This window comes from Pleurodeles waltl, chromosome 2_2, assembly GCF_031143425.1.
Source record: "Pleurodeles waltl isolate 20211129_DDA chromosome 2_2, aPleWal1.hap1.20221129, whole genome shotgun sequence".
In the NCBI taxonomy this organism is placed as follows: domain Eukaryota; kingdom Metazoa; phylum Chordata; class Amphibia; order Caudata; family Salamandridae; genus Pleurodeles; species Pleurodeles waltl.
Genome location: NC_090439.1, coordinates 885,385,022 through 885,397,464, shown reverse-complemented (window position 1 = coordinate 885,397,464; position 12,443 = coordinate 885,385,022). Strand labels below are relative to the sequence as shown.

General features: G+C 43.4%; 1 protein-coding gene across 4 annotated transcripts in view; it reads left to right on the top strand.

Moving 5' to 3' along the window:
• The window catches only part of NCALD (neurocalcin delta), a 186,056-nt gene that overhangs the window by 1,942 nt on the left and 171,671 nt on the right, over positions 1-12,443 (top strand). The gene's annotated exons all lie outside the window — the stretch shown is intronic.

The following is a 12,443-nucleotide window of genomic DNA, read 5'->3' as shown; positions in this document are numbered from 1 at the left end:
AAAGTAACTGGTAACACGCTCTGTACACACGCGGGATATATGGTGTGGACCCAGCTACAACGCAATAGGGCGGCGATGGGGGAGTAAAGGTTTAGACCGTTTACAACAGGAGTTTGGGGTACAGCAGGGAAGGGGCTGGAGCTCACAGCAGCTTGGGGGGTTAGAAAGGTGGGGGGGGGGGGGGGGTGGCTGCGCCTTTCCCATGAGCAGCTGTGGGAAAGCGTTAACGCCTTCGGGTGGATGCCCGCGTGCCGCAGCTCCGTGCCAAGCCACCCAGTTGACTGTTTACCACACGTCAGTGCTCCCGCTTTACTCCTTGGGGTGAATGAAAGGGGTGCTTGTATGTAACCCCATAGGCCGATGATGCGTCCCGGTGCCAGAGCGCACACAGAAGCATGTAGTTAACCCCACCCCCCGGGAAAAAATAATAATAATAACAAATACAACACTGGCTTGATTTCATGCGACGTTTATATAAGTTTAAGGAATACCCCCGCGCGGAAGTATTGAAGATGGTAACCTGTGTTGGTGCACTTACAACACTAATATGTGCACCTGCGTTGTAGTGCTCATGGCTTAGCGGCACACTTTATACCGCTGTGCATTTCTTGCTGTGAAATCTTAATACCGGTGTCTTAGTCGGGTGCGTTGCGTGTCTGTTGTGGTTGATGCGTGCCAGCTGAACCCCTGGAGAAGTTTCTCTTTTGCAGTCATAGCCGGTACTTGACTGTGGAGTTATGGCCTCAGTGGCATGCAATGGCATGCATGTGTGTCTGTGTAGGTTGGGCATATTGCAGCAGTGGTTTTGTGTGGCTGGGACCACGTCCTCACTTCTGAGCCCGTGGCTCGGAGTTATTCGTGGATATACTGCAAACGATGTTTGCAGGCGTAGAATATCTGCTCGAGGATGGATTCACATATGAGTTTAATGTAATATGCCCTTCTCATGGCACCTACAGAAATGTAAAAGTGTTACTACTCTACGTAGCTTGCCTAGAGTAACCACAATCCGCTTTTGTGTAATATAGCTGCGTAATTCTCACGTTTTACGTTAGTCGTGGTGGTGGTCTGGCTTCCTTCAGCCGTTGGAAGCTACCACAGCCCTTGGAAGCTACCACAGCCCTGTCACCGCTGGGGGAGGGAAGGGTGGTTGGCACAGGGACCAGGGTTCCAGTAGATGACCTCATTGGAATTTCTTATGGAACTATGTAGCCCTCGGAGAGTGAATGTCTTGCCCGACAGAAGAGTTATTACGGTTGAGAATAAAGCGCCTGGTGGTCGGTTTAGGCCGGAGTGCAGCCTGGGGGGGGGAGAGGGGAGGGGGGGAGGGGAGGGGGGGCGGGTGTTATTAGTCGCGCTTCCAGTCATGCATCGGCGCCCCTGAGGAGCTGCATCGGTAACGCCCCAGTGACGCTGTTGATGTTGTCGAAGCACAACCTGAAATGATTTTGACTTTTTGTACCATGCCTTTATCGGTTTCCGTGCGGGGAGCATTAAACCACTATAATGCAATTTTTTTTCTTCCCGTTTTGAATTAGGTTTGGCATTCCACTCTTCGCTAGTGGTGGTAGCGAGTCGAAAACTATAAAACATGGGTTAAAAGAACATGCACAATGACAGCTGGTACAGTTTACACTATTTGTTTTCCCAATAGGAGTCTTCTATTACGTTTCTGGCTGTATCATTATGTGGTAACATTGCCAGTGTACACCACCTGTGCAATATTTAGGATCTTGCAAATATGAGAAATCCCTCGCAGTAACAATGGTGGCAGAACTTTTTCAACTGTTATTTCTTTCCATTACTTTCCGCTGCACTCTTGCTAGCAGAGTGCATTCAGCTCAGTTCTTTGATGTAGCATCACTGAATTTCCCAAGCCCTGCATCCGTGGCAGTAGTGTGCAGTAAGTGTAGTGCCACTGGTTTGTATGCTGTACACTACGGCCAGTGAACGCCTCAGAATCGGTGTATGTTATGGTATTGTTGTAGTTGTGTGGCACTTCATACGCCTGATGGGGCGCAAAAGTACTGTGGCGGGCGAGTAGTGTGCTACACCGTTGGTTGTGCTTGTTTGGAAGGATGTCGGGTCATCGCATGGCCTACATGGGAAGTGTTTTGTGTCGTGCACGATGGCCATACTGATGCTTCATGAGTGGTAGAAACACAACTATAAGGCAGATTCAAAGGCAGTTCTCTTTCCGTGCATTTGGTTTCATCATAAATCAATTATTTTAAACAGCTCAGATCTCATTTGCCATGTGTAGGGAGTCCCTTCTATTGTCTCCCAGAGTCCTGGAGAAGGCCATTCATTGTCCAAGTGATGGCGGGGGAGTTGGGTCACATGGATTTAGGAAGGGTCAAAGAATCTGTTGCTCTCAGTTGGGGTTGCTGCAGTGTGACGGCAACCTGCTGGGGCGAGCGCTTGCCGGGGCGGAAAACGCGTTAAATAAACCTTTTGACTCCCTCCGCGTACGGTAGCAACCACCTTCGTGGTGCTGAGAGCGAGGCGTGGGACCGGCCACCATCTTGCCTGGAGCGGTATGGAGGCAAGAGCTAACACTTGGCTCGCGCTCAGTCTTAGAAAGCGGTTCTGCTATGTCAGTGAGACCTCTCACCTTGGGACCCCTTGTGGGCGGTGGCCATTTTGGACATCTCTGCACGTGGCACGGCACGTGTTGGCGCATAGACAATGTCACTGAAAAGCTTCTTCCACAAACATGCAGGTATTAAAGACTGGGACATCTGCTGCCAGGAAGTCATTTTCTGACAGAAAGGAGGCAGACGAAGAAGAAATGAACATTCCCTTGAGACGCAGGATTCCGGTATCTGAGGATAATGAGTACGGTGACCTAAATCTATGGCAATCTGCAGCCTGTTTTTGATATTCGGCCACGTCACCCATTGCTGTCTTGGCCATCTCATTCCAGTTCCAATTCGGAAGCCCTCGTTGGAGCAAAATCGGTTTAAGCTGGGAACATTTCCATTGCATAGACCTGAAACTGCACACCAGAACGTCCAGTTATTGTAATATGGTTCATGTAGTCGCAAGCAGCGTGTCTTGTACACTGCTTGTAATGCGTACATACCCTGGTCTGGTTCAGATTCCAATTTTTCCCCTTTGCAGTACTCCAAAGTTTTAGTTTTGGCTTGGAATATGCAGCAAGTGATTGACCCCGCCTTGCATTTGCTCTGCATTGATTTTTGAGGTAAACTGCCCAGTTTTCAGCACAATAGTATTTGGTCCTCTTGCTTTGGAGGGGGGGGGGTGCTTTTGATTTTTTTTTTTTTTTTCTTCTTTTTTTTTCATAAGGTTACAGCAAATATTTTACTTTGAATGGCTTCTCACACCACTTTTGAATGGCGCTAGTGGCAATGTGAAGTGCAAGGCATATTTAAATCCTCTCATTCCTGGTGCATTACAAGACCATGCTTCTGGTTTGGTGGGTTCGGACTGCGAAACCCTCCGTGTCAGACAGCCTTGTGTTGCCCATCTGAGCTTAGGCCATGCTGTGTATTGAGCGCCAGAGCTCCTCGGCGCAGCGCATTGTGGAGCGGTGGACGTGGTGACGCTGGATAATGCTGACTGGGTGACTGCGCTGAATAGAGTAGGGAGGGCAGTGACACAACATAGGATTGGAGCTTTTACAACTGCAGAGTCCTCGTTCTGTAGCATTTACAAGCTATGAGTATGGCTGGGTGTTTCCGAGCGCATCCCAGCAGACCGGTGCAAAGCTTGGTTGCCACAGCGCTGTCTTTATTTGGGCACCCATCAAAATAGTGAACACCACAACATATATTTTCACACAGATCTGTTGACTGACTGGTTTTCTAATGCCATTCGTGCAAGTTTCTGGGCAGTAAAAACAGGCTGAAATGCTATTGGGCAAAGATAAATAAACCCAGTACTTTTCTACGTGTAGGTGTCAGTACCATGACTCAGTGGCGTAGCGTGGGGGGTGCAGGGGGGGCCGGGCGCAACATCTTGGAAGAGACTAAATCCACAGGTTAGGGGGTGCAAATTACTTGCCTTGCCCCGGGTTAGGGGGCGCAAATTACTTGCCTTGCCCCGGGTGCTGACAACCCACGCTACGCCACTGCCATGACTCAACCCTACTTACATTGTTTCCTATTGACCAGGGACATACAAAGTTGGCCCAGGAGTGCTTGAACTTTAACACGTTTTGAGGATAATTACACACAATGTAAACAACTGCCATAGAGGTTCACTATCTTTACACTAACCTGGTGGACGCCCAGAAAATCTGGTAACATTGTGTTCTACCAGCCGTGAAAGAATCACGTGGGTAAGTGTGTACTGACTATATACATCGGAAGATCTTTACTCCAAGTCTGAGAGTGACCTCATGAGCATGTCTAAGTCTAAGGCTTAAAGCGTGACGTCACTCTGAATAGGTCGGAGCTGATTTAGCTATTACCAGGGCCACTGGAGTTATATGCATCAGGAGAGGACCAAATTATGCAACCGTGTTGACTAGATTATGCAGAAAGAAAAGGTCAATTAAGTGGTGTAATGCAACACATTTTGTGATAGTAATACATTATTTTGTACTTTGTACACAAGGTGTAACTGTCTGCAAGTATTCCATCTGCTTAGTATTAGTTTAACAACTAAATACAGCAATGAACAACTGAAACATAACCAGATAACCTTTGCTAAGGGCCTTGCATAGTGCTGAAACATATCACCACATTTTTAGTAACTTTTGATCCTTTTGAGCTAGAAACATGTTTTTGTTAATCTCCAGAATTTAAGCAGTAGATGGTAGATTATGTGGCAAAAATAGCATATCCATAATTATGCGGAAACGACGTAGACGCGGAATCACATAATGCCAGTGGCCCTGGCTGCTGCCCTCCGTGAAACTTCTGTTCCTAATAAGAGAGCAGCCTCTAACTTCAGTAAATGTCCCACAAGCCCTAAATCTTTCTCACAACATATACCAAAAGATTTGAGTGCTGCAGTACTGGGAAGTTCTAATTTCTGCTTCTCAATCAAATGCAATCCTTTTTATTGTTTTTCTGATCTTAGCACACAAAATCTTCCTGTGCCTTTGAAAATAACTAATCAGTATCTGCAGACAAACCCAGGCCACCTGATCTGTTAATCACACAGGGGCGCTTTGGAAACACTGACAACTGTGGCAAATCATCTGGAGCGAGGCAGAGGGAAAGCAGATCATTAATTTTGTTATGAAAAGGAGATGCAATTGTGAAGGGACAAGCCCATATTCAAATTACACAATGAGTTTAGTTAAAAAAGCAATGGTTTAAGTACAGCTTAATGGGTGTGTACACATCATTGGCATGGGATCATGGGCAACCAATGGAAGAGATCTCTTCCGGAATTGGGCCAAGTTTTCATTCATTGGAACATTCTCTCACAGTATGCTGTACTGTGGTGGTATATTCGCTTTGCACATCCGTTTTGTTGGTGCACACTCACTCACTGTGCCGCTGAGTGTTGGTCTGCATCGGATCTGAGTTGGTATCTCCCGTCCATGGGTAGGGTCTTTGGGCAGTGTTGGGGCTCTGGACCTACTCCTACTGTCCAGGACCTACTCCTTTACAAGGTTGGCCCGCTTGTAGGCACAGGAATTTAACCCACCCTTAGGAGTGACAGAGGCTCGCATGTTTTGCCTCATCTCCCTTTCACCCTATGATTAATAGTTATGGTCTTGTCTCCATTTTTGTTCCCTCACTTACACAACTTTAAAACGGAGTTGCACCCTTACCCTTCCTCTTCACTTTTCTTCCATTTCTTTCCCACTTTTTTCATTAAAATCTGAAACTATTTATATTAATTTCAGAAAACGCAAACTTTTATTTTTTGGTTCCAAATAGTTTCTAGTTTTATTGCCTAACCAATGCATGTTTTTGTGGATTGCAATAGTATTTATATAGCGCTTACTACCCCCGACGAGGCGTCAAAGCGCTTTTTGGCGAGTAGCATGCTTCTCCGGAACCCAAGAGGAATTAGTGGTGGATTAGCACAGGAAAATATGAGTACAGTTTTAGTATTATTTTGAGTTAATTTGAGCCTCTGATATGTGAGTTTGTGAGTTGGATTGACTAGAGTAATGGAGGGATAGAGGAGGGCAGAATCCAGAAGCGTTAATTGGGAGCTTATAGTAATAGGATGAGGTATGCGATGAGTAAAGGAGAGATAGAGGAGGGAAGAGACTGTGGAAAGAGGTTAGGGAATCATAGTAGTAGAAGTGGTTTTGGATGAATCAAAAATGAGATAAATGAGGGAGAATTTAGTAGGGTTGTTTGGGAGATCATGGTAGTAAACAGGTTTGGGGTGAGCTAGATGCGGTAGAGATGGGAAGAGCTTAGGCAGGGTTATTTTTGAGCTCAAGGTAGTAGCATGGGTTTGCGATGAGTCGGTGTGGGGATGGAGGATAGATTGATAGAGACATAGGATGATGGGGAGACAGAGTAAAGCTTACGAGAGAGTACATATTATTTTCTTTTTTTTGTGCTATTTTTTAATTTTTGAAACATTTTTCGTTTTATTTTTTCTCTCACTAGCACAGTAGGGCTGGGGTAATAAATAGATATGTAAATACATAGTAAGGGGATATATGTAAGGAATATAAGAATGGGTATAATATGAGATGTAAAGATGTATTGTATAAACAGACTTTCAAGAGTTGCATTATTTGATGTTAATTTAGAAGCACACCTTTCTAACATTCATTTATCGTTCCTCAATTTTTCAATAGTGATATGCTTGCTGATAAAATAGTTAAGATAACATTTGCTATGGAACTATACAATGACCTAAGAACATATAAGCATAGAAAAATATACACATATACATGCATGCACACACACATATATACATTTAACCATGAGTAAATAGACATTTGTTAAACAGGCTTAAAGAGTATTTGTATATTTTATTATTTAATGGTAACTATACACATTTCTTAAAGAACTATATATATCTAGAATATACACATAATCAAATTATAGATATTTATCAACACAGGCGTATGAAGTCCATTGCTGTTTGGATATGGTGGTTATGAAGATGATGTTCTTAGGTCCTGCATGAATGACAGACTTGTGTTAAAGTGGAATGGACAGCTGATTTGCCGACTACTTTCGGTTGTGTTGTGATTACTGCATTATGATTACTTCGCAAGTGATAACCTTTTTCCAACCATATAAAAACAGCATCTTTATCGTTTGTTGTTATTTGCATAAGTAGATGCCCTAAAAAATGAAATACTCAAGTAGTTCTAAACTAAGAAGGTTCAAAGATGACTTTGTGTATGGTGCCTCAGCAGTGACTGCATGCAACAGAGGCCGTAGCACTTTATTAACATGAAGTATTATTATTAATATGATTGATTGCAGGTTAGCATGTAATGCACATACTGTGTGTTATTGTTAATATAGGAGTTATTTTATCTCCTTTGGGGGCAAAATAAATGTAATTCATTCAGCATTTGCGCACACAGGGAGTAAAATATTTTTTAAGTTTGCTCACACTGGGTCTGAAAAGTATAAAACTGAGTGATCTGTTAATTTCTGAAGGACCTCAAACATGGAGGTTAGCAGCTGAGTCCTTGTAAATGAAAAACACCGAAGAAGCCTTGCATGCAAACAATATTTACTCCAAAGTACACAAGTTAATTACACAGTAAGAGCAATACCAACAAGAAGCAGAACACATAATTGGGTGCACAGGCCACAGAATAACAACCACACCCAGCCTAGAAGAGAAGTGCAAACAAGACCCTACACACCCACGTTACAGTTACAAACACAATTGCTACTTTTAACGTTCAAAGCAGATGGTGGTGGTGTGTGACCCAAAACTAGAAATATTCGTTATGTGAATAACTGAATTATTGGCGTGATAGGTCTTTCTTTAGTAAGTTGTCCGCCAGGTTGTTACAGAAATGGATTGTTGATGATTTGTAAGTTAGACATTTCTTTGTGTTGGGATGGATACGTGGTTTAACAGGGCCTGTAACACAGGGTGAGTGGGAGAACCAAGCTGTAATCGGTGCATCAGCATGCGAGGGCCTGGGCATCGAGGTTCACCTCAAGAAGTGGCCACCATCAGTGGGAACCCGTGGAAGCTACTCATGGACACGGTTGAGGAGTTTGCTCTAAGGTTGCTTCCCTTGTATCCCAATATCATGAGGAGCATGATTAAATGTCTCCTTAACTCAGTAGGGATCAGTGGTCTTTCTCTTTTTTTCATGTTTCCATAAGAACGGTGGAAGGTCTCTCCTTTGTTGCTCGCTTGCATGAAGGTCTGAAGGAGCATTGTATTGATACGCAGTGGGGAAACTGGTAATTTGATGGTCTAGCTAGCAACCTTGCAGTATGCCTTATGTGAAAGCAACATGTTACCATATTGGCTGGTGTAAAGAGACCGGACAGAAGGTACCTTTAATGTGTGTACAACTAGTTATGGGACTGTTATTTCAATTTTCTGTTTAAGATGTCAATTCACATTTTTTGTTAACGCATTGCTGTAGGTTGGAATGTTGTCAATAATTGCAATTGTAACATGCCCTTAAGTTGTAGTAGCTGACAAGACTATATTTGTCATTCTGACTTCGACTCATCGATCATATGGCAGGCAAATGACAAGTAAAAATGATATTGCTCGCTCTAGCTAGATCTTGTGCCCTTTATCAACCAGCAAAGCTGTAAATTCTCCGTTTAACTAAAAGTGTTGTGAACAGGGTTCTTACTCAGAAGCAGTTTAGATACATGATGGCTGGCCACTCTGCTGTTGCAAGCCATATCAATACTAGTGCTTGGCTTTTAATAATGTAATATAGTGGCTTTAACTGTAGGCGCCAACTTTTGATGAAAACTGGAGGGATCAAATTCATCCGATATTGCATCTAACATATCTTAATCTTTCTCATCCTGATTTTTTATATCTGTAAATGTTTATTCTCACTTTAGTATGCTCAAGACAATTCTGGGTTTTCCTAGGACCGCTTCATGTGTGTACCCATTTGTACCACCAGAAGAAAATGAGGCTACGTAATAATAACTCTTCATCAGATGATGCGAGACTCCCAAGAGCCTTGCTTTGCATGTATCATTTCTACTACCTCTGTCATTGACCAGTGTTCAATGACCTGTTTTATAAGGTCACACTTGATGGAAAATTTAGGACAAAAATTATAACTATAGATTGTTAGGTCCTTCAGTCAAGGGCCATTGACCACTTGTCAATGTGCAGCCCTAAGCCAATAACATGCTATCAACATTGTCAGTTGAATAGTGCAGCACGTTTGCACGTTATATCATACGATTGGAAGGAAACTCATAAACATGTAGACCTCCGTTTCACATACTTTAAAAGAAGGATCATGCAATTCTGCAAACTGACTATTAAATAAAGAAAAAAAACAAGCATTGGCAATGCCACTAGGTCTGATTTTAAAGTAATGGTGTCTGGTAATGTGAAGCCTAGTAAGTGGCTAGCATGAGGCTGGATATGTATTTTTGTGAAAGCAGCAACTTTAGAATAATATTGGTGTAGATTAAAAGGCCATGTGACAGTTGCATTGTCGAGCCAGATCTAGAAATCCATGTTGGTTAATGACTGCTCTCCTCCCATCTATGCTCCTGTTGGAGATGGGGAAAGGGGACTATAAATTACCTAGTTGCCTATGGCACTTTGATGGTATTACAGAGGTATGCATGTGCTCCTGAATGTTCAAGCAGCTGGATAAATAAACAAATGATCACAGCTATGTGGAGGACATGCATTTTTTTGTGGAAGCACACAACTCCTGGCTCCCAACATGTGGGTGGAGCAAAGCCCATCTCCTGGTGATTAGTCAAGCCAGACCATAACAAAGAAGAAATCCACAGAATATAAGAGTTAAACGACATGCATTGCAATTTAAAATTTCTGTGAAAAAGTTCAGCTCTGCCAGGTGGGTTTTATTGCTGCATAAATTAGTTGTTTCTAGGACACCAAAGACAGAACTTCTCCTTTTTTGTTTTTGTTTTTTTGTTGTTGTTTTTTTAGTACTGGCAACAGAGCCTTGAGCAGTAGGTGCAACGTTAAATGTGTTAGAACAGTAAACAAAGAAACATTGGTGCTCCTGAATATAAATAAAATGTGGTACTTCACTTTTCCACTTTTTTCTGCCAGCACAGAGCGGGGAGTTAACTGTGGACACCTGTTTTGTTCTTTAGGACACACATTTGAATCTCTTAGAGCCAGCTTATCGTTGCTTCTTAAAATTTTATTCATTTGAATGCCATTAAATGCGGCTAATAACATATCTTAATTTTTCAGATCCTGGTTTTTAACATCTCTAAATGTTCTTTCTTTATTTTGTATGTGCTCGAAAGACAGTTCTATGCTGATGGCCATGTAATGTGTATGCACATTTCTACCACCAGATGAAGTTGAGGTCATGCAATAATACCTCTTTATCCCATGAAATGAGATCCCCACGGGCCGTACCACTCCATGTACATTCCTGCCTCTGTTATTTACAGTGCATATAGATGGAAAAACGGACGCTATTATCATTATATTCTGTAGCCCTCGGGCTTCTCACAGGTTCTTTGTGCTGGCACACCCACAGGTTTTCTTTTGGCTGCTCTCCTGGCATTCTCTAGCTCTGCCGCCCTTAATTCCATGGGGATGGTACAGTTCACAGTCCAGCCCTGAAGCACTTGAGGGTCTGTTTTTAATTTTTTTTTAAATATGTTTGAAGGGATTGTCTCTTTTAGGGCAGGCGCGCAAGCACTCTGGTCTGTTGTAATCGATCTGTGAGCTTTTACCCATGCCCACCGCACCCCTATCACTAGTTTGTGGGCTTGCCTTTCAAAAATCCTTTGTTATCATTGGTAAATGCTTTACCTTTGTCCCTCCTTGGGGCAGTTTTGTTACCACATTGACCATCGACCCTGTTACATGGAGAATTGCCCTTTGCCAATACTTTTGACTGTGAGCAAACTTATTTTTCCTTTTGTGCCTCTCCTTCGCACTCATGCTCCATCCATGGCGCTTTGAATCGGCTCACTTATGTAAACTATTTTACTTTTGATTTTCAATTTATGTGGCAAGAAAAGTCAAAGTAGTTATTATTTTAATCTTTATTTCGGCCAATTTGGCCATAAAAGATGTACACAAAAAACACACATATGAACATGTAAAACCATCAAGGAAAAGTAAACAGGAAACACATCAGATAAAAGACCATACAATTAAAATAAAAACTTAAAATTAGATAGGAGCCTGCAACTTTAAAATACGGGTACGAATATGCCAGACATTGGTAAGGAATTTGGCTAGTGCAAACACAATTGGACCTGAAACATCAGTTTTTAAAATTCTGTACACCGGAAGGTACTCCCTAAAACCAAGGTTTCTAATAAGTGGTAGGAGCCAATATTTCCTGGCGGCCTTGTAAGTTGGACAAAACAAGACCACATGCAGATCGCTTTCCTCTGCTCCCCCACATGTCGGACATAGCTTGGTAGATGGCAGTGTTGACCAGGAGCAGGTGTAAGATCGCAGAGGCAATGTGCCATATCTCCATTGGAGAAATAGCTTCCTGGCCAGCACAGGAGACATAGCATCCAGAACCCTCTCCAGGCGGTATGAGTCCTTGCTTTGCGCGAATACAGATGTTAATGACCCCTCGTTCTTGCAGTCTAGGGCCATAGCTAATTTCTGCTCGTGGTAAGCACTGACCAAAGCTCTTCGTGGGATCCTTAGTGAGGCGTTAGCTGGATCCGACCACAGGTCAGGGAGGCCCAATCCCATACAGGACTTTTTTATATATTTTATCCACGGGATCTGTAGAGCTTTAGGGTGGGTTAAAAACTCCCTCAGTTCCGCCCTATAAGAAGAGAGTTCTTCGGTGCTCCATAGCCTTCGCCAGAAGACTATGGGTCTGAGACCTAATTCATCTGCTATTGGTCTCAGACCCAGATCCATCCTCAGGGGGAGGAGCGGAGTACTGGATGGGAGTGCTACTATCTGTCTAATGAAGTTGTTCTCAGTTATAGACAAACTGCAGGAAGCTGTGTGACCCCACAGTTCCGCCCCGTACATCAGAGCTCCTCTAGCCTGTGCCTTGTATATCTGGATAAGCGGCCCCAGCGGTCGATATGTGGAGCTTCTCATCAACCGAGCAATGCCGCCAGTGGTCTGCACTAATTTAAGATTAACCCTAGTCTGGTGAGTTCCCCAGGACATGGTTTCATTCAACGTTACACCTAGATATTCAAAGGTGGAGACTCTCTCTAAACGTGAAGCTCCCAGAAAGGGGTTCGGGCGTGATCTTGGGGTTGGGTTCATAACCATAAACTTGGTTTTATTAGCATTGATTTCCAACCCCCTATCTGTGCAAAAAGCCACAAAAGAATCAAGGATCCTCTGTATCCCCATGGGGGTTTTGGACAGCAGCA